General features: G+C 63.6%; 1 protein-coding gene across 4 annotated transcripts in view; it reads left to right on the forward strand.

The window, feature by feature from the left end:
• Nucleotides 1-25,573, forward strand: part of PITPNM2 (phosphatidylinositol transfer protein membrane associated 2) — a 107,698-nt gene that overhangs the window by 8,320 nt on the left and 73,805 nt on the right. For all 4 annotated transcript variants that reach the window (XM_054594167.1, XM_054594164.1, XM_054594165.1 and 1 more), the window contains exon 2: nt 17,065-17,169. The gene's annotated coding sequence lies outside the window, so the exon portion shown is untranslated. The remainder of the gene's footprint in view (nt 1-17,064; nt 17,170-25,573) is intronic.

The raw sequence follows: 25,573 nt of genomic DNA on the forward strand, positions 1-25,573 counted from the left end.
CCAGGAGCTGACTCAGGAAATGTGTTCCTGGGCCGGGCCGGGCGGGTTCTGCGTGCGGTGGCGCCGAGGGAGTTGTCCGGGACACTTCCGCGCCCCCGCCGGAGGGGCTGAATTATTAACTCAGGGCTGGGGGGTAGATGCTGCGTGTATGGTGCTTCCTGTGCAAAATCTAAGGCCGTTTAAAAGGAGCCGTAATGTAGTTCTTGAATCGTACCCAGAACGTAAGTTGTGGTCCCTGTCGGACCCCTCAGAGGACAAGCCCAGGCGGAGGGCAGGCGTGCGGGAGGCCGCACAGACAGGAGCGAGGGCCGGCCCACGCACAAAGTGCTGGCTCAGCTGGTACGCGGCGGCGGCGGCGTCCACGGGCACGGCCCTCACCGCTGGCCCCCAGGCTGGCCGACCAACAAACTGCAACGCGCCAGGCCGCTGAGCGACTGGCTCTTAGGGCCCTTCCTCCCTCCCAGGTCCTCCTCCTCCCCCTCCCTCTGCATCAACCCCACTTTACAGATGAGAAAACCGAGGCCTGGGTGGGGAGTGGCTTCCCCCAGGCCCCGTGGCCGTGGTTCAGGCCCAGGCCGCCTGGCTACGGAGCTCCAGGCCGCGCAGCCGTTACAGACGGCTCCCCCCACCAGGGACCCGCGCGGGAGCTAGCCCGGCTTCTGGGAGCCCACTTGGGACCTAGCATCATGGAAGACTTTGCGGAGCGGGGAAACTTGTCCCCAGGCACACCTGGAGCAGGGACACTTCCTACTTCCAAGGCGGACGCGGGGCCTCCTGAGGCCTCCGGGGGGGGGGGGGGCCTGGGCCGGAGCGCCCGTGCCCGGCGGCCGTGTGCCCTGAGGGTGCTGGCACAGACGCCCAGACGCTGGTCTGCCCCCGCCCCCACGGGCGGCAGCCTTCGCTGGCTCTCCAGGGGAGCACAGACGGCGGTTTCCGTGGTGTTCCCGGTGTCCTGGGAGCCTTGTCCCTGTTCTCCCGGCTTGGGGGCCTCACCGTGCTGTTGGGGCCGCGAGCTTCGCAGCCCCGTGCAGCTGGAGTGGAACAGACGGGCCTTGAGGAGGTAGAGGCTTTATTTTTAGCCGCTCAGCCTCTGTGATTCTGTCACTATGGAGATGCCAGCCTGGGGCCGCCCGGCTCCGTGCTTTCCTGCCAGGGAGGGAAGAGGGTCCTGCATCCTTCCTGGAGGTGGCTCCCAGGCAGCCCGGGCTTCTTGGTCGCGGGTCGGACCTCAGTCAGTGGGGGTGTGTATGTGAGAGTCACAGAGAGACAGAGATGCCGGTTTCAGACGCGCTGTGGGACCTGGGGCAGGCGGCCTCACCTCCCTGCCCTCCCTCGGCTCCCGGTGATCATCCCTGCCCTGCCTGCTCCTCTGGCTCTGGTGTCAGTTGACGGGAACAGCCCCCCGTGAGGCCCGAGTGCTGCGTTGGGGCCCGGATGTGTGTGCCACGGGTTATTCTGACCCGCGGTGGCCCTCCGCAGGCTGTGGAGAAATTTTCCACTCCTTCTTTGTGCGGCTGCATTTTTCCTGCGGTTTGGCTTCTCCATTCAAAGGCGGAGAAAGGAGTCCTTCCCCGCAGAGTTCAGGGACACACTCTCCCATTCCTGCTGTGGGTTCGCTACCCTGCCTCCCACAGGGCGGGGCGCTTGGCACGTGAGCTTCTCCCCCCCCAGGGGACGTAACGGAGGCTCAGAGAGGTTAAAGTATTTTTTTTTTTAAAGATTTTATTTATTTATTTTCGGAGAGAGGAGAAGGGAGGGAGAAAGAGAGGGAGAGAAACATTGATGTGCAAGAGATACATTGATCGGTTACCTCTCCCACGCCCTGCGCGGGGGACCTGGCCTGCGGCCCAGGTGTGCGCTCTGACTGGGAATTGAACCGGCGACCTTTCATTTCACAGGCCGGTGCTCAGTCCACTGAGCCACACCAGCCAGGGCCAAAGCACTTGTCTGGAGTGGTGCAGTCATAGCCCCAGAGCTGAGACGAAACCAAACCCTCTCGGCTATGCAGCCAGCGTTCCGTCTGTGGCTCCGTACAGAATGGGGGCACCAAGGGACGGACGCCAGGGATCGGCCGTCGCCTGCGGCCCTTGTCTCCTCCCTCCCTCTGAAATCGCTCTCGGCTATCGCGCCCCAGAAGGAAAAGGACAGCCGTCGGCACGTGTGGGGAGAGGCGGCAGCCCTCGTGCACTGCCGGTGGGAGTGTAAACCGGTGAAGACCGCGCCACCACCCGATGAAACAGATGACCAGAGCGTGTCCCCCCGTGTAACAGAACGGGACGCAGCCGAGCCAAGGAACGGGGCCCTGACACAGGCCGCGACACGCACGGGCCTCAGAAACCCGCTGCGGGAAGGAAGCCAGGCCCCGAAGCTCCGCGTGGTGTGACTCCGCCCTCATCCGGACTCGGACAGGCAGATCCCTGCCGACGGGACGGGAGGGTGGCCGCCGGGGCCTGGGCGCAGGGGGTGGGGCGCACAGCTTCTGTGTGGGGTGATGAAAATGTTCTGGAAATAGTGGCTCAACATTGTGCGTATCCTTAATGCTGCTTAAAATTGTTGAAATGATGTTAAAACCCCTCAGGCTTGCCTTGGAACCCGGTGGGCCTTGGCTGCGGGCAGGCTGCGGTGGTCAGCAGAGCGCTGGCTGCCCCCAGGCCGGGAGAGGCGCCCGCTCTGGCCTCTTGCTCTTTGGGGAGGGTGTTCCTGACAGTTAACGCCGGGGGTGGCCCTGTGTGGAGTGACATCTGTCTCTGTGGGGCACAGTGCACCTGACATCGGGCACGTCCTTTTATGGTGCTTGCTTGCTCTCAGCAAATGGAAAGATAAGGACCTGTTCAAAGAGCAGGTGCCAACTGCTCCGGGCCCCCGCGTCCACAGCTGCGAGGCGCGTGGGAGGCGGCCCTGCCCGGGCAGGTGCTGCGCCCGGGTTTGGAGAGCATCCTCTCCCGACGTGGCGTGGCCGAGGACCACGCAGTCGGCGCACAGGCTTGCTGTGGGGACGGGCAGGGCACGAGCCCTGTCGGAGCTCCTGTTGGCTCACCGGGTCCCGAGGTTTAAAGGACAGCGTGTGTGTGAAGGCCCCCCCGCCGCGCCTGGTGCCTTGAGGGGCTTCCAATGCTGAGGCTTATTATCTGGAGGGGCTGGGGTCCAAGGTCTCTCCCAGGGAGAGGTCCCGGCTGCCCAGGTGTCCCGGGAGTGGGGACGGTGTGGCCGGGGCCAGGGGCAATGTGATTGCAGGAATCCCAGACGGAGCCAAACGTCCCTCCCCCGCCCTGCCCCTGCCTCACAGGGCCTCCTGCTCTTTTTAAAAATTTATTTCTTTATTTATTGACCTTCAGAGAGGGAGGGAGGGAGGGAGGAAAGCATCATCGGCTTTTTCCACCCCCCCGCCCCCCGCCCATTGTATTTCTTGGTTGGTTCTTCTACTGCCCCGACTGAGGAGCGAACGCACAACCGTGGTGTCTCAGGACGACGCTCCAGCCCGCGGAGCTCCCCAGCCAGGACAGAGCGCTCCTGCCCTCGCTTTGGTTCCCCAGGCCTGTGTCCTGTTTACCCTCAGTCCAGGCGGCCAGAAGTTCAAATCCAGGGTGCGGGCCGGGCGGGATCCTGCTATTAACAGGTCTGAGGGAGACTCCGTTCTCTCCCAGCCTCTGGCGGTGGCCGATGCGCTTGTCCTTGTAGACACGTCCCTGCCCTCCCTGCCCCGTCTCCCCACGGTGGTGGCGTGTATGCGGCCTTCCCTGTGTTCCCTCCCTCTCCTTTGTGGACAGGCCGAAGCTTTTTGTGGGTGTCTCTCTGTGCCCCCCCGGCCCCAGCACAGGGCTCAGGAATCCGGGGGTGGACCAGCCTCAAAGCCACATGCGGGCGATTAAATACCCGGAGGCCCACGCCAAGGGAGAAAGCTTAGGCCCTTTCAGCAGAGGCCAGAAAAGCATTTGAGAAAGTTCAACATCCGTTACTCTTAGAAACAGAGATTGGGGGCTCAGGTTTCACCATGATAAGGGGCACCCCGATCATCAGCGATGTGATCCCGTTTTCACAGCCCAGCAAAGCGTGTCGTGGAGCCCGGAGCCTCGGGATGGATCGCGAGGGGCTCCCGGGCCGCCAGCATCTGGAAGACGCAGCTGGAAGCGGCGTTCCCTTCAGTGCCGCCGGCTGCGCAGCGGCCCACCCTTGTGCATCGCCCTCGACTGAAGCCCGGCACCGGGCCAGGGGGCCCGGGGCAGAGCTCGTGGAGGGAGGGCGCGTGGGAACACTTGGTCATGGGGTCCGCGCTCGCCTCAGATTCTCCGGGTCGATACACTGAAAAGGAATGAGAAGTAATATGACAGACAGGGCGGAGGCCAAGTCCCAAAACAATCAAGCGATTGCTGAGCTTCCCTCTGTGTCCGGGCGACCAGCTGGCCATCGGGGTGGGAGAGGGAGCCCTTTCCGCACCTGTCTGCTTGCGGAGCCACCAGCCGGCGGCCTTGTTCTCTGGTTGGAAAGAAGAGTGACACCCGGCAGCCTCGGGCAGCGGCCGGCGTCCCAGGCGGAGTGGGGACGAGGGGCGATGTCTGCGCACCCGCCCAGAACTCTCCCGGGGTCAGGCCCGCGGTTTCTTGGGGCTGAGCCTCTTGTTTCCGGCCGGGTGACCCGGCGTCAGGAGACCTGGGCGCTGTGTCCGGTGGGACCCCTTCCAGCCGTGGGGCGCAGCAGGCGTCCCTTTGCCTCTGTCGGCCAGAATTTCCTCACCTGGGACAGGTGACGCCACCACCTGCCGCCTGAGGAATCTGCGAGGAATTTCGGCCCCGTTCACCCACCCCTCACGCAGCTGTTATTACAGAGGCGGGGGTTGGGGGGCACCATTTTAGGCCTGAGAGACGGGTGTTCTCCATGATGGGCTCTGCCCCTCTGGTTTGTCCCAGGTCCCCGCGCTCCACCAAGGCCGCTGTGTTGACTGGGAACGGGACACCGGTGAGGAGAGTCTGGTTGTTGCGAGGAAACCCCGAACTCCTGCTGGAAACCGGAGCACGGCCGCCTCCTCGTCGTTGTCCGAGGACACCTATCAGCCGGCCGCGTCGGGGACGCGTTCCTCACCGTTTCCCCACAAGCATCCCGATCTTTCCAAAGGCGTTGCTTGCCCCTCTGTCCGCGGGCAGTGAGCGCTAGGTGGGGTTCAGTCCATCAGGGTCCCCGAGTCATTCATCGTGGCCGGGGCCGCGAGGCGCCGGGGGAGGCCCCATGTCACCGGCTGCCAGGCTGGCCTCAGAGGCCTTGGAGGGGTGGCTGGGGTGCGTCTGTCACGCGTCCTTCATGCCGAGGCCCGGGTCTCCCCGTGATTCCCTTTCCGGTAGCTTTTTCTCTTTCTTTTTCTTTTCTCGCCTCAGTATGTTTTTGCTACTGTTACGGTTATTTTAACGCAGTTGTTTGTATGACCACCCAAGGGGGCCCGTATACTCTCCTGAGGCCCGAAGTCCTGGGGCGTCCTGTGAGTTGCCCTCCTGGTGGGCCCGCTTCCAAGCGGTCAAGGCCCCGCTGCCAGCTGGGCCGGGGGGTCCTGAGTGCGGGAGCGCGGGCTCGTCCGCTGGGTTCCCACGCCCGGCGCGCACCGGTCCCTAGAGAGCACTTGGAAACGGTAGCGACTCCTTGGGGAGTGGTGGGTTTTTTTAATCTTTCTGATGCTTTGGGAAAATATAGTTAGTTCACAGAATTAAAAGGCAGACTGTCCTGTGGGCCTTAGAAAAAAAAAATTTTAGAATTGTTTGGGCCACCTATTCTTTTCTTTGCATCCTGCCATTTCAATCAAAAGAATCGTTAAACATTGGCTTTTTAGAAACCTAAACTAATTATTAAAATGTAAATTTTAAAAATTCCCGTTCAATGAAGTGTTTGCCATCAGCCGCACCGCCGCGTCCACGGCGAGCGCCACCCTTCATTATTGATCGCACCTTTCCCGACCACGCAGCGGCCGACCCGATTCCGCCCCGACGCAACCCCTTCCTTCCCGGGCAACTCAGCTTTCTACACTTCAGAGAACGTCAGTTCTTTTTACAATGCTTTCCTTCACGGTGCATTCCGCTGAATCACTCACTCACTCACTCATTCTTTCATTTATTTAAGAAAAAAGTACACAACACCCAAAAAGCCATATGGGATACCACACCAGGGACACAGGCAAGGTTTTAAAGATCAATTTGATACATTCCTTGATCTAGGGAATTTAGGAGGGTCACAGACTGCCATAAAGTAATAAAACAAGTAACAAGACCCTATTTGTTATGGAAACATTGTTTCCATACAGCGCACATGCTTCCGACTGCGGGGAAGGGCTGGCAGGTGAACAAACACTCCTCTGTACCCTTGTCTCCAACCTCCTCCCTACAACCGCAGCTGCTAATTTTTGTGTAGGTGTATTTTTTCAGAGATTCTCAGCATATATGAATATGTATTAAAAAAAAAAAAAAAGAAGCCCGCTCGTAGCTGCCTGCCTTGCGCACCTGCTTTTGGGACTCAGCAGTTCGTACGTCCTGGAGGTGGGGGCCGTTGAGATCAGCCGGGGCCCTTCAGTGAGGGACTTGGCTGCTGGGAGCCCCGCTGTTTTGTTAAACTGGCTGCCTGTGCGTGGCGTTTTGGATTTTAATAGCAGAGAATCGGGAGCGAAGAGCGCCGTGGAGACACGCTGGTCCACAGGCTTTCGTGCCAACATGCGCTCATACCTGTGGGGTAATTTCCAGAAGGAGAGGGGCCCAGGCAAGGGTGTCCTTTGATTTTCAGCAGCCATCGCTAAATTGCTCTCCACAAAGGTAGGGCCGGTTTACACTCCCACTTACGACCTGAGTGGGAGGCGGTGGTTTTTAACCTCAAAACCCCAAGCAAGGAAGAGCTTTTAAGTCAAATGAAAATCAGGAGAAAACAGCGTGAGAGCTTTCTCTACCGCAAAAGGCACCTCCTGCAGGGTTCCTGGCACCGCCGGGTGAGGGCGCCCAGGGCGGGGGGCAGGGGGGCTGAATCCTCGGGGCAGGCTGCGGCCTGGAAGTCTCCTGCCCTGGTAGGGGCCGGGCGGGGGGCGGCGGCCGCTTGCCCTCCTCGGCCAGCTCGTCCATCCCCAGGGACCCGAGAAGCTCCATAAGCTATAGGATTACCCCAGAACTTGGAAAATTGCAAAAGCAATTTGGCCAAGTGAGGACATTATTCTTCAAGAGAGTCATCGTTCACAGATGTTGCCCGAGCTGGCGGAGGGACAGACGGGGCGTGAGTCCTCCGCGGGGACAGCGTTTACGTTTGGGAAGACAGAGGGCGGCGACCGGTACGCGACGTGGACGTGCTTCGTGCCGCTGCCCTGTGCGCTTCAGTGGGGTCAGGATGGTAAATTATGTTACGTGTATTTGACCACCCACCCTGAACGGCCGCCATTCACTTTAGTCACCCTCTCACGAACAGAAGGACTAAGAAGAAAGAAAGATCCAGTGTGGGAATAAAAGAACCAGCGAGGCTTTTTGAACAGCAGCCCCTCCACCGGGAGCTTCTTGTTCACCTTGAACCTTCGAGGGCCTGGCGGTGGCCAGTGCTGACCTGCTCCCGGGCGTGGCAGACGCTGAGGGCTGGTGACGGTCGCCCCCCGAGAAGGAGCTCCGCGGGGCCTGCGGGGTCCCCGGGTCTGTCGCCGGAGGCCTCGGGCCAGCCCCCGCCCCGGCTGCGGGGACACGCCCTGGCCGACTCGCATCTCTGTTGACAGGAGGACCCCGTCCCTGGCCGCCTGCTGGGTGTTTTCTGAGCCTGGCATCCGTGAAAGGAGCTGTGACCTGGTCGCTGTTTTGTGTGTCCCTAGTGACTCAGGCAACTGCTGCAGAAAGAGCGTTTGCCCGGCCTGTCGAGGGGCGGGGGCGGGGGCCGGGGGCCTGGAAGGGGCTCCGCGCGGACGACTCTGGCCGCTGAGCTCGCGGGCTCTGACCGCGGGCGGGGGCACTTCCCAGGGACATCGCCCGGGCCTCCCTGGGGGGCCGGGTTGTGGCCAGTGAAAACCAGCGTCCCAAACCCTGAGCACGGTCAGGAACCCAGGCCCCTGTCCCTGCTCGCACGGCCGCCGTCTCGCAGGCGGTGGCCTTGGACGGTGTCTGGCGTGGGCTCTGACTATCCCACGGTCCTCCCTCCCCGTGCAGGGTCTGTGGGCCTCACCCCACTTGCAGAGAGAGAGGTGAGAGTCCCAGGAAAGACCACTGTCCTGAGGCCACAGGGAGACCCCTGGCTTGGGCCAGTGTGTCCCAGGAGCTCGTGACGGAGGGCACGAAGCCGCTCCCAGCCACACGGTCTCACCCCTCAGGCGTCACACCCAACACACAGATGCCAGGGGCGAGGCGGCCGGCCGGCCCTCGCCCCGGTCCGGGGGCTGCCGGGCGCTGGGCGCTCTGCCGGGGCAGGTTAACTCTCGCGGGCCGCTAGTTGTAGAGAAGCCTTCCGGCCGGGGTTCGCGGGTGGCGGAAACACAGCCCACCGGCCCCCGGCGGTGCCCTGCGGAAGGCCCTTGTCACAGCGGCAGGCCAGGCAGACAGCCGCGAGGCGTTTCCATCTGACTCACCGTTGTCGAGGAGGTGACGGGGCTCGCTGCGTGCCCAGGGCGTGTGGCCGCCGGGCGACACGGCTGCGTGCGCGAGCGACGCGCGGGCGCCTCCCATTCAGGAAACCACCGCTTTTGAACAGGCTCCCAACAGGGCGTGTTTGCCTTTAACCAAAATTAAGAAAATAATAATAAAACAACTTACCCCACACCCCAATCTTTAAAAAAAAAAAAAGGAAAAGGAAAAGGAAAAAATCCAGCGTGAGCCCAGGAGAAAGTCTCTGTTCAGCCTGGCGCCCGCGCCCCGCAGAGCCAACAGGCGGAAGGGAGGGGACGTTGTCCCGCAGGCGAGGCGAAGCCGACGTGGCCCCTCTTCAGGGGCCGCGGCATCGGATCCTCTGCCTGCCGCCTCCTCGGCGTGACAAGCCCCAGGCACAGCGGCCTCACACACGTGCGAACCGTGCGGACTTTGCCTCCGAGCACTCCCGGCGGTCCCAGGGTCACCAGAGAAGCGCCCAGGTGGCTGCGGCCCCGGATCTGCCTTGCTGAGGGAGGGAGGTCCTGGATACGGGCCCGTCAGGCTCTTGTGGACGCCCAGGAGGCCGGGCACAGGCGGGCGTCTCCGAGCGTGGCTCCCGGCCTGCAGGCGCCTGCGGCCGGCCGAGGCACGGGCAGCGAGGGCCTCCCGGGCCCCCCAGGGCCGAGAGCATGACTGGGAGGGGGCCAGGCTGCCGCCTGCAGGCCCGAGCTGGCCTCCATCGGCTGCGGCACAGTGCGTGTGGACGGGTCCTGTGGCTGGCAGTCCTCCCGCATCTAGTAGCCAGATGGTCTAAACAACCCGTCAGCAGCGTGGCATGTAGATGTTTCCCATCATTATCGTGGTGCCGCCGTGTTGACAGGAAGGCGGGTGAAGAATGACTCCGAGGATCTTGGCATCGAGAGCCAGTCAGGCGCAGGCAGGGCTGCAGAGCTGGCCCTGCTTGGTGGAGGGCGCAGCGTCCGGGGCGAGACTGGCCTCCACTTACAGCCTTCTGCCGAGACGCTGCCTCCTTCACAGGGTGACCTCACCCAGGTGACACTGCCTCCCTCACAGGGTCACCCCGGGGAGCGTTCCCTCAGAGCACTGGGCAAGGAGAATTGTGTTTCTCGTCATGAACCAGTGCAGTGGCTTTCACTGTTGGTGAGGGCTCTGTGGCCCAGCCTGTTTCCCGTTATGCTTTGTCTACCAGGAAGCACACGGCTAAGGTTTTTGGGTTTTTTTTTTTTATGTGTTTTTCTTTTTTTTTTTTTTTTTACTAATTTGCTTGTAGATCATCTTCAAGAGCATCAATATAGGTTTCCTCCTTCCTTTGTGGTTTCTCTCATTACTCATCTGGGTTTTCGGGAGGTGGAGCTGTGCTGTGAGACTTTTGGAAGCAGGTAGGATGAATGTAGGAAGAAGCTCCTGTCATGGGCTTCACGTGTGGTTACAGGTGCAGGACTGGCCTCTCGCCGATTGGCATGAATTGCCAACTAGACGGTGGGGCCAGGATGTGTCCTTCACATCTGACACATAGTAACGGCTTAGTGAATGTGTTAGGACAGGTGATACTAGCTGCTATAACAAACAGTCCCCTCGTCTCAGTGGTTTATGGCAATAAAGACCTCTTGTCATCCTTGTCACAGCTGAATTGGATGTTCCGGCGGTGGCCTCCCTGCAGGGAATCTGGGTCCCTGTCAGCTGCTGGGGCTGCCTCAGGGTCCTCCGCTGGGTCTGGGCCGTGGAGGACCACGTGGGGCATTTTAGGGGCCGGGGCTGGAAGGGGTATTCATCCCTCTGCTTGGAGAACTGGTCACCCTGCCCCGCTTGAATCCAGGGGTGACATGGGAGTCAGGAAGAGGAACCGGGACCAGGCCACATTGACCCCAGGCACCGTCGCGGGATGAGTGGACGGGTACAAGAAGGACATGGGGCGAGCACAGGGCCGCAGGGGGACAGCGGGGAGGGTCCCGGAGGGTGTGCCTGCCTTGCAAACCCACCCGCAAGCCGCTGGGACGTTGTTCCGTGCTTTGGGCTCCGTCCCAGTGTTGTCTTCTGCCGAAACCGCAGGACAGCACAATGTTGAGGTTGAATGGAAAGGCTTTTTAAAGATCGACCACCTCCCGGTACAGAAGGGGAAACTGAAGCCCAGAGAGAACTGGCCCCGAGTCTGCCGGCTGGAGCCCCGGGGTCGACTCTCATGCCTGGGGCCACTTCATTCCCCACAGAGAATGCCATCGGTGTCTGTGTCCGCGGCGTTCGGCCCTTGCTCTGAACAGGACGGGGGCAAGTCGAGTGACTAAGTGACAGCTCGAGTCCATCCGCTAGTGGCCTGGCCACTCAGTCAGGTCCCTGGAGAAGTCCCCCAGCCTGCAGAGAGCTCAGCCCGCGGCCTGGCTGCGGCGTCTCCTCCCCGGGACGCGGGGCGGGAAGTCAGCCTCTTTCTCAGGCCCACCTGGTGCCACCCGCTCTCAGTGACTCACACGTGAGGGTGCGAGTGCCCCCACCGTGTCCCATGAGGAAGAGACATTCTGTAAAATTCACCCGCGAGCCTGGCCCCAGCGTCCCGTTACCTTTTGCCCCACAAAGTCCTCCAAACTCAGCGGCTGAAAACTCCGCCATTTTATTCATTCGCTCCCGCTGCGGCACGGTGGCCGGGACTCGGCGGGATAGCTCACTGCTCCGCTGGGGACGGAAGATGCGTTTCCAGAAGGTCCCCGCTCATGCGCCGGGCGCGCCGGGCACGTCGGGCTGGCGCGTGGCCACGTCAGCTGGGGCCGTTGGCTGGGACATCGGTCCCCTCCAGGTGACCTCTCCCAACCGCCTTCTCACAGCTCCGTGATCTCTAGGTAGTTGGGCTTCTCACCTGGCAGCTGTTTCCCTCAGAGAAAAACCACAGACGCATCCAGGCCACTGCCACCTCCTCCTCCTTTGTTTCCTTTAATGTTTCTATTGCAGTAAAATCCACACAACATAAAATACATCGCTGTGACCGTTCTTAAGTGCACAGCTCAGCAGCAGTGAGCACGTTCACCTGGTTCACCGCTCTCGCCAGAACTCCCATCGCCCCGCACCAAGGCCCTGTCCCCACGAAACACTGACTCGCACCCAGCCCATCCCCTCCCAGCCCGGGCACCCACCGCTCCGCTGTCTGGTCTCTGTGGAGTGTTTTTTTTTTTAAGGGATTGAGTGAGGTCCATCCTGCAAGGTTTTTAAAAATTGATTTTAGAAAGAGGAAGGAGGGGAGAGAGAGAGACATCGAATTGTCCTTGCGCTTACTGACGCAGTCATCGGGTGAGTCTTGTATGTGTCCTGACCAGGAATCGAACCCACAGCCTCGCACATGGGGATGATACTTTAACTGTCGGAGCCACCTGGCCAGGGCCTGTCTCTGAATTGGACTCCTCTGGGTCCCTCACATACGTGGAATCGGATAGTATCTGTCCTCTTATGTCTGATTCCTTTCACTTAGTCCGATGCCCTCGAGGCCCACCCAGGTGACAGAATGTCCCTCCCCTGAGGGCTGTTTTCCCGTCACCTGCGGAGGACGCTCTGCCGTCCCTCCGTTTTCTGTTGTGGGCGGTGCTGCGGTGAGAATCCGCTCCAACGGGCTGACATCTGAGTCTCTGCCTTCCTGCCACTTAGTCACACTTCCACCTCGTTCTGTTGGTGACAACAGGCCTCGGGGCCAGACAAGGGCCCACGGCAGGGGACTCCGCAAGGCTGTGGCTCGGCAGGGCCACCAAAGGAACCGTCCATCACAGCTGCGCTGGGAAAGGCCTTTGCGGAAGAGCCAGGTGGGCCCCTCGTGCACGTCCCCCGGCCTGGCCCCCACCCGCGGCCCCTGGGACGCCAGGTTCCCACGGCCCGGCTTCCAGAGGCAGGCCCGTCGGCGAAGCTGCAGCCAGACCCCAGCTGCCCCTCCCTCCCTCGAGGAGCCGCAGCGACGGCTGCGCCTCTCGTTACATAATCTGTTGTTCTGTGCCGCGCCAGCCCTGGTTCCTTGTCAGAAGTTTCTGAAAGCCAGCTGTAGCAGCTCCAGGCAACGGTGGGGGTGCAGGGCCTCTCCCTCATAGTATTAGTCACTCTGTACTTAGCTAAATTTAACTTTTTATCATCCCGATGATATTTTTGTGGGCCTAGGATTTTACATAACGCTACCAGCTGCTGCGGGCTAAGAATTTCTCCTTCTTGCTGGGCATGCTGGGCGTCTTCCCCCGTGAACTCGGGCGTGCTCGCGGGGGGCGGGGCATCGCTCTGCTCCCGTTCCCTGTGCGCCCGTCCGGGCCTGGGTCTGTACCTTCTTCTTCGGGCTCCGGGAGGAGGGCCGCTCCTAACAGCTTTTAATGGCCCCGCGAACGCGTCCTTCCACTTCGAAGGTCTCCCAGGGTTTGCACTGCCTCCCGAGGGCTTCCCAGGGGAGCTGAGCTCCGGAGCGCGTGCTGGGAAGCAGAGAGATGGCTCCCGAAGGTGGGGGGCAGGGGGTGGTGGCAGGAAGGGGAAAAGGAGTCAGAAAGCCAGCCGTCCGGCCCAAAGCGTGGGCTCTGCGATGCCCGTGCGGGGCGGCTGCAGAGGACCCTGGGCGGCGGGAGGCCGAGGGGGCCGGCCTGGCCTCTCCGCGGGGCGTGGCTCAGCCCGCCCCCTCCCGCCGAGCTGCTCAGCTGCGCAGAAGCCGGGGCCCGCTGGGCATCCCCCAGGGCTCACGTGGGCTCCACCGCAGCTGCGTGGGAGGCGCCTCCGTCCATTTTCCAGACAGGGAAACGGAGGACCGCGTCAGAGGGTGGACGCGGCAGCCGACGTGGAGCGCGTGCTGTGTGCCGGGCCCGGTGCCGGGCCCTCGCTCTCGCTGGCCCACGGGCTCCTCACGGCCCTTTGGCGAAGCTGGCTGAGCACCGGGCCAAGTTTGAGGCCACTGGGCCGAGGGACAGCAGAGCCAGATGTCCAGACCCGGCCACCTCCAGGCCCTCTCCTTCCGGCCACGCAGTGGTGCCACCTCTTCCCTACTGCGGGGCTTCCCAGAGGCACAAAGGGCGGAGACGGGCCCCAGCTGGGCCCTGCGCCCTCTCCGGAGCGTCGCGGGGCTGGTGCTGTCCTCGGCCTCGCCGGGGGCCGCGCCCCCCACGGCCGTCTCTCGCGTACGGCAGGGTGTGTGCGCAGGCTGTCGCCGGGGGAGGGACTGGGCGCCGGGAGCTGGGACAGGAGAGACGCACCCCTGCCCGGCACTCTGGTTATCGTCTCAAAAATGCTGATGTATTAGTTGTTTTAAGTTATTTTATCAAAAAATTAGGAACTCCTAGGTACGTACCCAAAAGAATCGGAAACAGACACCGACGCAGCAGCTTGTACGTAAATGTCCACAGCAGCCTTATTCTCGGCAGCCAAAGGGCGGCAACAGCCCTGGTCTCCCCCAGCGGACGACTGGGTAAGCGAGCGTGGTCTGGCCCTCCCGGGGAGTATCACTCGGCTCTGAAAAGGAACGGAGCTCTGACACCCGCCACAATGCGGGTGAACCCCAAGAACGTGATGCTGAGTGAGAGACGCCGGACGCAAAGGCCACGTGCGTGACTCCCCTCGTCAGAAGTGCCCAGAGCAGGCGGAGCCACAGAGACAGAGAGCAGGTGGCGGTCGCCAGGGGCCACGAGGAGGGTGCGGGCAGCGGCCGATGGGTGGTGCTGGCGGGGATGGACTGCTTCTGGGGGCGACGGGAAGGCTCCGGGGCTAGGGAGTGACGATGGTCGTACGACTTTGCGAATGGACTAATGGCCTCTGAACTGTACACTGTAAACCGGCGAATTTTAGGACATGAGAATTATACCTCAATAAAACAAAAAATTAGGAGCCCTGCCTCCCAGGCTGTGCCGCCGGCCCAACCTACAGCCCACAGCCTGGACCGTTGGCTCTGCCACCACCGCCGCGCGCGGCTGTCCTCCTCTGCCCGGTCTTTTGCCACCTGCCTCCCGGTCTCCATGCCAACGGAGAGGAAACAAGGGTTCAACTTCAGTCTCCCCACCACCCGCTCCCTCGGAACTCCCGCGTTCAACCAGGGCCAGCCTGAGGCACGGGGACGCGCCAGCAGCTCGGCTCCCCGCCGGGGCGGCACCCGTGAAGCATGTGCCAGGCATTTATTTAGTGGGCATGAGAGGAGACCGGTGTCCTGTTAATAGAAATCGTACCGAGAAACCGGCTCACATACCGGTTCACGGCCGCTGACCGAAACAATGTCCGGGACAGGGGAAGTGTGGGGAAGTGTGGGGAAGGCGATCCGGACTTCCTGTCTCCCGAGGCTGGTTTTATTGGTTGGTTGGTTGTTTACTCCCTGCAATTTTCCCCAAGCGTGCGAGGGGCATGTGGCAGATTGAGGCTTAAAACTTAAAAGAGAGTCTGATCACAACCCGGTGAGGCTCGCGGATGATACTGTATGGAGGAAGCGAAATTTGCTGAGAACTTACCTCACCCCCCTCCAAAAGGTAAATGTGGGCGGCAGTGGGTGTGTGGAATAAAGGTTGGAGGGATCCTTTCACAGCGTAGATGCATATCGTATAGTCCCAGTGTGTACTTTAAGTATATTACGATACGTTACAATATTACAGTTATACCTCAATAAAACGGGGGGGGGGGATATAAAGGAATAAAATGTTTTCTTTTGCTCCTGATTAACAAGATGCGTGTGTTATTTATGGCTAGGTCAGGACCCCGCCCCACGACCCCACCGCCACGGTCGTGCATGGCGCGTGCCCCCGGCACAGGAGGGTGCTGTTTTGATTTTTCGTTCCCCCTCAAGGGAGCAGGCCGATGGGCTTCTCGCCCTGTGTGCCGGGTCCCCGGGGGAGCCTCCAGTCACCTGGCAGCGGCTTCCTACTTCATTCCAGCTGTTCACCCCCGCCCCGACCCCCCGGAGCAGCCTCCCTCCTTAAGCTGACCCAGCGCTCCCTCTCTCCACTTCCAACGCTCTTTCGTCTAATCCCTCCCCCCACCAAAAGCAGCTCCCCTCGCGCGTGCCTGGCTCATTCTGAGTCACCATTGACCTCCTCACCCGGGGAGAGGCGGCTGGCCCGTCCTGCTGCCTGGAACTGGCCTGTTACCATGGAGAACCGCCGCCTCTAACAGGGGGAGACTTACAGGGACCTCACAGAGGGGCTGGAGGGGCTGTGGCGAAGCTAAGACCCAGCGTGGAGAAGCCGTGCAGGGGCGGGGCGTGCGCCCGCGTGGGGAGCTGCGGGTTTTGGTGGGACATCGGAGGAGGAGCCGGAGGGCCCGGCATGCCCAGCGGGTGCCTGGAACCTGGGACGGCGGGACATCTTGTTTCTCCGGTGTCCAGCGTGTGCAGGGGGCCGTTCGTGCGGACGGGAGGGGCAGGTGCCGGGCAGAGACAGGGCTTCGACCCTGCGGGCCCTCCCGGGGGAGCTGGCGGAAGTAGCCGCGACTCCCCGGGCCTGCGGGGCTGCGCTGGGTGGTGGGCGTGCGGAGCCAGGCTCCGGCACATCACCCCTCCCACCGCCGCGCCTTCCCCGCACGCCTCGCCTCCCCAGTTAGACTCTCCCTCCCGTGGGCTCCTCTCGCCGCCTGTCCTCGCTTGGCGGTTCATCACTTTGCCGGCTGCAGCCACCCAGCCGCCGGACGCCCACCCCTCTTCCCTCTGTGGAGACCGCCAACCCCCGGCATCCCTGGCGGGTGCTCCTGAGCCCCCGCACCAGCCTTAGCCCGTGGCGGAGGCTGTTGGCGCAGGGAGCCGGTTTCTGGGTTCCCGGCCCGCCGGGCACTGCCTTCTGGCCACTGTCCCCGGACGCCTGGGCTGCGGCCCGCCTCCTGGGCACAGGTGCGGGGCTCACAGGTGGCCGTCCGTGCTGAGCTGCGGACGGGGCCGCGGGCATCTCCGCGGGAGCCCTGGGTTGGGGCGTGGTTTCATCAGAGCCTGGGAGTTTCTCCCATCACGCGGGCTGATTGTACCCGGGACCCCCTGCAGGCCCATCTCCCTGCCTTTGCATGTGGTACGCAAGCTCAGCCCCGGGCACCGGCGCAGGTGGGCCTCCGGTCACCGGCACACACAGCCCACCTGCCGGGGTCGAGAGGGAGGCAGCAGAGCCTGCTGTTGCAGCACCCCGTGATGCTCCTGGCTGCTGGCCCCCGACTCCGGGCTGCTTTTCCGCTCTTCCCCCGCCTTGCCGGTGCCACCTGAGGTCCTGCAGGCTCAGGGGCTGATGGGTTAAAGCCTCAGCTTTGAGGCCGAGCGCCCGGAGCCGGGCTCCTGAGATACGACGGCTGCGCGCGCGGGCTGCGGGGGTGGGTCCGGCTCCCTGAGCCAGCCTCCGCCGCGTGGGGAGCCCTCGGAAGTGCCGCGGGCGTCCGCCTCCACGAGCGCCTCCTTGGTCAAACGGACATGCCTTCGGCTGGGCGCCCCATCCCGCCCTCCTGGGATGTCTGGATGCCCAGGCTCTGACGCTGCTCAGGATGAGGCGCGGCTTCCCCATTTCCCAGGCGCCTCACCCCCTGTCCCTCTGGCTTCTCCCTGCAGGATGCTGGCACGTGTGTCCTGGTCCCCGACGCCCTTCTGCGGGCCTAGCCAGCCGAGCCGTCCCGCGGCGGGACAGCGGGGGAGCCTTCTCTCACAGAACTGCAGGTAAGGACTGTCCCCAGCGTTGGAGTTTGGGGGTGCAAGGGCTCTGTGGCCGTTCGCTCCCCTCGTAAACGTCGGGCTTTATCTGATCAGCGTGGGGTAGGTCGCATTCATCATTCCTGCTTCTTGCAAGTGTTGGCTGCTCTTCACTAAGAAGGAAGCACCGACGCTCTGACTCAGGCTGCTGTGGCTTCTAGAGGCGACCCAGCCTGGCCCCTGTCCGTGCAGAGCGCCTGGGGCCCCTTCTCCCGGCTTCCCAGGCTCCGCCTGGCTCCCCGCAGCCCCAGCCATGGGGACAGGACGGGAGCGGGGGCTCCCCAGCCTCCGCGGTGGGTAGGGGCTGGCTGAGACTGAGCGAGGTGAGCCGTGGTCGGTGACACGGAAACAAGCACGCGTGTTTTCTCGTACCCGCTTCCCCGGATGAGCAGCTGCGGAGGATGTGACCGAGGCACTTGCTGAGTCGCCGGCGGCCTCAGGACTAGAGGCGGGCCCTCGGGGCCTATTTGCTCTCTCTCCTTCTGCCCCGAGTCAAGAGCCGCAGTCCTGGTCCTCTGGGGCCTCTCGTCTGTCCGGTTCCACTTCACGTTTGAGGCTCAGGCCCCGGCCTCACCCTGTCCCCTCTTGTCACTCCAAGGCCTTCGGTCGGTAGGACAGGGGCAGCGATGTTGCCTTTTTCTTTCCTAGATTCCGACAAAACCTTCTTCCCGTGCGCCGATTGGCTGGGTCGAGCTTCGGGGCGCAGAGGCTGGCTCCGTCCTGGGAAACTGACCTAACGAGGGGAAGAGGCGGGGGCGGGGGGCGGGCAGCGCCGGCGCCCCGCGTCCGTTCTGTCTGGCCTGGCCAGGCGCTGTGAGCTCGCTGTTTCTGCCGAGCGCCCAGGACCCTGTGTGGGAGGATTCTGGATCCTGGTCCCATGTCGCACGGGGAAGCTAAGGCTCAGAGATGCCCAGTGTCTGGCTCAAGGTCACACAGCTATTCAGCGCTGGGCTTGGGACTGGACCCCAAATCTAGATTAAGATGTGCGCGGCCTGGTTTCCCCCCGACGGCGGGACTTCCCCGTTGGACAGGGCCAGGCCCAGCCTGCCTTGCGGTCCAGCTCCGCGAGTCCCTTCCGGGCTCTGGCCTCTCTGCCCTCGGTTGAGTCCGCCCTGCCCCAGGCTATGTCCTGCGTTTCCGTGGGCACTGAAGGCGGTTTTCTTCTCTAAATGCTCATTCTTTTCAGTCGCTGTGAAAAGGCCTCCCAGCGCTAAGCAGGAAGAGGGCTGTGCTGCATTTTTTGTTTTGTTTTAATGTATCTCCAAGGTGGCGTCTCAGCTGTCGAGTGGTGTGTTGGGGGGGGTGCTGGCAGGGGAGCTCAGCGCTGACTCGCAGCCTGTGCGGGGCCCCCCGCTGTACCGGCGACCAGCGGGCCGCGAGCACTGCTCTGCCCGTGGCCTGAGCTCTGACATCAGCCATGTGGCTCGGAACGGCCCCCTCCAACAGAGCCTTTGCCTCCTGTTTCCTTTTCTGCAGAACGCGGAGCCTTTCCTTCCTCCCAGCTGCATTCCTGCGCCCCGCAGGGACGCAGAAGGGGAGTGGGGGGCTCGCAGCCTGTCTTCTCCAGGGCCCTCAGCTTCGCTCACGTACCCAGGCAACATTTACGGACTCGTTAGTATCTACCTGCTAGGGTTCCAGGTGCGGGGGATGCAGCCTTGAACGTAACAGACGGAAGCCGCCGCCCGTGTGGGGTCGCAGCCCTGGGGAGGCCCGCTCTCTCCACATGCTGCCCTCGGCGCTTTGCCCAGGCCGGTCCGGAGTCCTGGGCTTCCCTCTCCCCCCTCTGCCCCAGCCCCGGGAGGTAGCAGGCCCCAGAGGGAAGAGCAGGGTCGCCCCTGATGCCTCTGAGCTCCTCCCAGGCGTGTGTGGCCTTGCGGGGCCCTCGATGGTAGGGCCCCTGTGGTGGGGAGACCTGGCCCCCGCCCCGCGCTGCGAGCGCCACCGCCGCAGGGAGGGAAGGGCTGGGGGAACGGGGTTATTTTTAGGAGTTTCTTGCTCCAAAGGAACTGAGCCCTTCCTTCCAGAGGTGGGGGTGGGGTGGGTGCAGGGGGGAGGTCCAGGCGGGATGGAGAGAGGCTCTGCCTCTGCGGGGCCCCTCCCGGAGCCACGGGCAACCGGGGGCCTGGCCCTGCTCCAAGGCGGTCACTTCCTTCCTGCCGCGGGGCTCTCACGGGAGGGGCGCTTCCTGCCGTTGTTTCCACCGGCGGCGAGGTCACCGGCTCCTGCGGAGGCAGAGAGCGGATCGCTGGGCAGGACTTCAGACCGCAGCAGCCGCTGACACACACTTTCCGTCCCCGCCGCCGCGGGTGGCCCCTCCTTTGCCTGCGGAAGCTCATTAACCCCTGTGCGTCCCTCTCAGGTCCCCCCCCCCATTTGATTCGGGTACAGGCGGACCCGCCCTCTTTGTAGTGCACAGGCCCTGCCCCGACGCTGGTGATGAACCGGGTCCTTCGGGGGCCCCTTCTTCCCCAGAGCCTCTGAGCACCCACTCCCTGGGTTTGTCAGGTGGCTCAGGGGGTGCCTGTCTTCCTGGGACCTGTCCTTACTTCCGTCCAGGTGGCAGAGGAAGCCCGAGCCTCTGGCTTTGTTTCCGCTCCCTGCTCTCCTCGATGGCTGGGTTCGCCCATGGCTTTCAGATTGCATTGCCGTGGGGCGCACCGGGGTCGCCGGGCCAGGGGGCGGGGGCTGGCGGGGGTAGGGCAGAGGCAGCAGGCCTCTGTTGGGCTCCTGGTATGTTTTTAAAAGCCAAACCCAAAGCAGTCGGGGAAGCACTGAGTGGATTTGGAGGGACCCAAGGAATCACTGAGTCCAATCTTTTCGCTTAATCCATGGCCCAGTAACAGAAGTTACGTGTCCAAAGTCACAGGGCAAGCGAGTCAGTTGGGGAGCCCCGACTCCGGCTTCTGACTTCAAGGCTAATGTTTTTGTAGCTGAAGGGACAGCTGGACGGATGGATGGCTTAAGGGAGGGGACCTGCGGAGGCCCGAGGGCCCAGGGAAGAGGAGCTGGCCCCAGACACCGCAGCGGAGGGTGGGGTCCGGGGGAACCTCCCACCAGCCGGCAGGAACCGCGGCTTTCCCGGCTGAGGAGTCCGGGAGCTCTGGGCCTCTCAGGGCTTCCTCTGGGTGGGCGTTTGGACCTCAGGTGGCCGGGGGTCTTGATTGCCGTGTCCACACCCCTGTGCACGTTGTTGAAGCCTTTGTTGAGCTTCTACCAAGTGCCCAGTCAGAGACAGGCGTTCCGGGCCGGGAGGCGCTAACAGACCATGAGGCCCGGCCGCCCTGGGAGAGCAGGAACAAAGGCCACGTCCGCGGTGCGTGCGGGGAGCTCACTGTCCCCGCTCAGGGTGGCTCGGTCCACGGACGGGCGCCCAGAGCCCCTGGAGTCACCGGCCAGCCTGCGGTCACATGTCAGAGGCCTCCGTCCCCAGGGTGTTCGGTTTAAATCCACTGTCCGTCTCTTGTGATTAGGGGGGCGAGGAGCCCGGATTTCACTGCCCCGCCCTGGGGCGCCGAGAGCGGGTTCCCCTCAGCCTCCGAGGCCCTGACCTCGATCACCCTCGCCGGGCGGCGGCCTTGCGCTCCGTCCCGAGACGTCCCGCCTGCCTCTGTGCAGAGGGCTGGCAACTTTGTTTTCAGTTTGCAAAGCGGCTCTCACGACCGGCTTTAAGGTCACTTGTGGAATCGTGGGATACGAGGCCTGTGGCGGCCCCAGCTCAGCACGGGAGGACCCGGGTGTCACCTTCAGATGGCTCCTCGGTGCGAGGGTTGCCTGGGGAAGGTGGGAGACTGTGTTCTCTCCGGAGAAGTTGAGTCGACCAGGCAAACACTGGGGGGGCGCGGGCGGTGTGTGCAGAAATCCAGTTTGATTTTTCTTCCAGCCTTTTAACGTGATCCGCCTCTCTCACAACAGACGCCCTGGTGGGGACCGGCAGCCTGGAAATCGCTGCCACTGAGTGACTTGCGGGCTGCCTCACGGCCCTCTGCGCTGCTTAGCGCTGTGGCGGCCCCAGGCGACTGTGGGACGCGGCTAATAAGAACCCGGTGCACAGAGGCGGGAGGTCACAGCCAGACACCAACCTGAGGCGGGAGCTGGTCCTTTTGGGGGCGTCTTCCTCAGAGGCCAGAGGAGGCAGGGGGCATGAAGAGCCGGGGCCAGCTCCCTGCCTCGAGGAGATCGGGGCCACGTCTTCGCTCCAGGGCACCGGCTGTTAGTCCCCCCGACCCGGCCCCCAGCCCCTAGCTCCCCCGCCCGCAGGCCTGCCGGGGACGTCCAGCCTCCCCGCGGCGATTCTCAGGCCTAGACCTGGCTTCCAGGACAGTTGGGGTCCGGCGGGTGCTGCGCCCCCAGACCCACGGTGCGTGTCACGGCGGATGCTCCCCTCCTGGTGTCCCCTGGTTGGCCCTCACCATGTGGGCTCTCTGGGGCCGGTCCCCGGGGGAGGAGTGGCCTGCAGTCGGGTGGTCGTTTGACCGCCGTGTCCGGCGCCTTCCGCGAACCTGAGCTGTTTTAGGGGCTCGGCAGGGAGCCCTGCCCGCTCTCCCCGCAGCAAGCGGTGCTCTTTCCTGTTCCCATTCAAGGTATAAACGCTCTTGGGAACTACCTCACACCCACCCCGTCCGTCGCTGTGAGTCAGTTACTCAGCGGCTCCGAGAACTGGGCCACGCCGGCGAGGGCGGAGGAGGCGGCCTCGGAGCAGGAGGGGCGCCCCCGCATGGCGGACTGCCTGTGACGTGCGCTTCACTCCCGCCGCCCGGGGACAGCTGAGGTCCTGGGCGTGTTTTCATGGGCCCTGAAAGCATCTCACCAAGACGGCCTAGATTTGGACAGTCTGTGACCAGAAAACATGAGAGAACGGGCGTGGAGCACCGTGCATGCGTCTGGCGCGTAGCAGGCGCTCAGTAGACGAACGTTCCTTTCCTGGCAGGGACAAGCCGGCCCGCTCGAGCGGGCCTGGCCGTGGTCCCAGGGCCGGCAGCCGCCTGCGGGTGGGCGCTGTGCTCCCATCGGCAGAGTCTGTGTGGGGCTCGGGGCCCGTGAGGGAGGGCGGGCCTGCGACGCCAGGGAAGGCGCCTGGAACTGGGGGCTTGGCGCTTTGGAAGCAACGCTTTGGTGCAGAGGAGGGTGTTTGAGGACGTACCTGCCGCAAGAGCGGTGATCAGGACCCTAGAGGCTGGGCTGTGCTGGCACTTAGGTCCTGTGTGTGACAGAGGGAACGGGGGACAGGCCTGGCTTGGTGGCCCAGGCTGCTCGGTGCCCCGCCCTCCGGCAGGAGAGACTCCCGTGCTCCGTCCCCCTGAGCACCTGAGCTTGCACGCCTTTTCTTTCACACGGCTTGTTTTTTGTTTTTTGAAACTTGATTGAAACAAGATGATTTATACAATATGCGGTTCATCCATTTAAAGTGTACAGTCGTGGTATTTCATAGAGTCACAGACTTGTGCAAGCGTCACAAAGTTCTAGCACATTTGTGTCACTCCGAAAGGAAACCCCGCACCCCTCAGCTCTCACTCCCCTCCCCGGCCCCTGGCCGCCACGCTTCCGCTTTCAGTCCATGTGGCTTTGCCTGCTCTGCACCGTGCATGGAAGTGGAGTCACACCCCCATGTGGCCTCTGTGCCCGGCGTCTCTCACGCAGCGTCACGTTCCCCAGGTCCATCCACGCGGTAGCCGGTGTCAGAGCTCCATTCCCCTTCATGGCTGAGTCGCAGTCCGCGGGATGGATGGGCCATGTGTGTTTATCCTTTATCCGTTGATAGACACGTGCATGTGTCCCCACCTTTTGCCGGTCGTGAGCAATGCTGCTGGGAGCATTCCCGCACAAGACTTGGTGTGGGCCCGTGTTTCATTTCTCTCGCGAGGGCACCGAGGCGTGGCGCTGCCGGCCCACACGGCGACCCTGCATTTGACACTGAAGACGTGCCCGGCCTTGCCGTAGCGGCTGCGCCTTTAAGCGCACGTCGTCTCGTAACAATCGTCTTGGAAGGCTGCGTGGCGTGGCGGTTCGGGCAGACTCCAGGACCAGCGGCCCACGCTCAGGTCCTGGCTGGCCGGCCCCCGGCCTCCCCGAGCCTCGGGCTGCGTCTGTGAAATGCTTTCAGCTGTGACAGGGCTGACACCTGCCTTGCCCGCGGCCCGGGCTGGACGGGACCCCGTGTGGGGTGCTTCGAGGGCAGCGCCTGTCCTTCCCGGTCGCCCCGCAGTCGGGGCCCCTTCCCCTCTGTGGGGAGGCGCTTCCAGGGGAACAGTCCATGCGCCCCCTGGGGAGCCTGGACCGGGCCAGCGCTCCGAGGAGGAGAGCCACGTGCTCAAAGGCTCCGCCTCTGAGCTCTGTGGCTGGCCCCCCCCGCCCCCGCCCATCTCCCCTCGGGCCGGACCCTGCACGTGTGCCCCTCCTGCCAGTCCCCAAACACACCGTGCACTCTGAGCACCGGTGGCGTTGACCAGTGCTCTTCCCTGTGCTCCCCCCGCCCCACTGCCCCATCTCTCCTGGCGAACTCCCGCCCACGCTGCAGAGCCCGACTGAAATGTCCCTTCCCTGTGAAATCTGCCCCGTCAGGCAGTCAGTGGCCGGCTTCCCTCTGCCCGCTCTATCGGTGCACGAGGGGCTCGAACGCATGTCTGTGCCCCGCCCCAGAGGGCGGCCTCCCCCTGGACACTGAAGTAGGGGTGCGGGGCTGCCTCCCCTGGCCCCCCAGGTCCCTGCTGCTTTTTCCCTGACCAGCCAGGTTGCCTGCCAGCAGCCCTCCCTTCCAGGAGGCGGGAAGTGGCCAGGTGGGCGGGAGGTGGAGGGCACACGCCCACCGCGCGCCCTGCACCCGCACCAGGTGCAAGGCAGGAGCGTGCAGGGCATCCCCGCCGCCCGCCGTGGCGCCGGCGACCTGCTTTCTGTGATCGCGGGCCCAGTGTTGGCCGGGCCCTCCCGCCTGCTCCCTTTGAATCTCTGCTCTGTCCCTGAGCTGACGAGCATTTTGATCTCCATCAGGCGGCTGTGTCTCTTCTGGTGTCCCCGCAGCCCGGCAGCTGGCATGCGTGTCTGGAACGTGCCCGCTGCGTCACTACAGAGGACCGCAGCCAGCGGGGGAGGACGGGTCGCATTGCCCTGTCTGCCTGCACCGCCTTCCCGGGCCCGTCCCGCTGTTCCCGGTACCTGGTGCCAGGCGGAGGCGCAGGGGGCGAGGTCAGCCAGGAGCTGGGGGCCTGTCCGTCCTCTTCACCTGAACGTCTTCAGGGCTGTTCCTGGCCTCGCCATTATCCCAACGGCTTCAGGGGATAAATATAGACGTGCAGTGAAAAGGCCCAGCGGCAGGCGGGCGGGCAGCGTTGGAGAGCGTGCGGACGGCGCGGGGCTATAAATAAGCCCGCTGAGCACCCCCAGGCCACACAGCGTGCGGAGGCAGATTTCCTGCCCGCGTTGTGCCCGGCGGGCCGCGGCAGAGCAGGGAGGGAGGGTCTGCGGAGAAAGGGGGACAGAGGACGCTGGTGTGTCGGGCAGCTGCCCAAAGCCGTTCCCCCGTAGCTCTGGGAGCAGCTTATAAAGGCGGTCCCAGCAGGAGCCATGGGGACAGCTCCACAGAGGGACAGCGCGTTGTGCCGAGACCGATGGCCCCAGTCCAGCACCCTCAGCCCCCAACTTCCCCAGGCCGGGCTTCCGCTGCGGGGGCGGGGGGGCGCAGACCAGGACTGGGCCCAGGGGTGCTGGCCGGCCTGCGGCTGCGGGCAGCACCGGGCCTTCCGAAGCCTCACGCCCGCCTCCTTTCCCGTGCGCGTGCTGCCCGGTCCGCCGTCCTGAGAAGCTTTGTTTATCTTCTGGTTCCCAGTCCTCACTGCCCAGCAAGGCGGCTGCAGAGTGACCCTGGAGTTGCGGGGGGGAGGGAGCCCTGCCTCCCTCTGCCTGCCCTTCCTGCCCCCCTTCCCTCCAGGCAAGAGCTCACACCTGGGCTGGTGGTGGGCGGGGCCGCCTCACGGAGAAGGATGGACGTGGGTCTGCGGCAGGACTCTCCCCGTGACTCAGATGTCAGGGCTCTGCAGCGACCGTCATGTCCCGGGGGGCATTCTCCTGGGGTCACCTTCCGTGGCCTCTGAATGAAGCTGGAGCGTGTGCGCAGGGAGGGTGGCCTTCATTAACATCGCACGCCTGCCCGACGCGCGGGCCTGCTCGCTGTGCACAGATGGGCGCGGGCCGCTGGGGGTGGGGACGCGGCCACCCGGCGGAGGAGGGGCTGTGCCCCTGCCCCTCGGAGCTGCAAGGACAAAGGCAGCCCCAGGCTGCGTCGGCCGCTGGAGCGGGCGGCCCGTGCGGGGATTGTCCTTCAGCCCCTGCGGGGGCTCTGAGCAGAGGGCTGCGGAGATGAGTCACGTCTGGCCCTCAC

The sequence above is a fragment of the Pteronotus mesoamericanus genome, unplaced genomic scaffold, assembly GCF_021234165.1.
Source record: "Pteronotus mesoamericanus isolate MK-2021 breed Mesoamerican mustached bat unplaced genomic scaffold, CSHL_Meso_final scaffold_507, whole genome shotgun sequence".
Classification (NCBI taxonomy): Eukaryota; Metazoa; Chordata; class Mammalia; order Chiroptera; family Mormoopidae; genus Pteronotus; species Pteronotus mesoamericanus.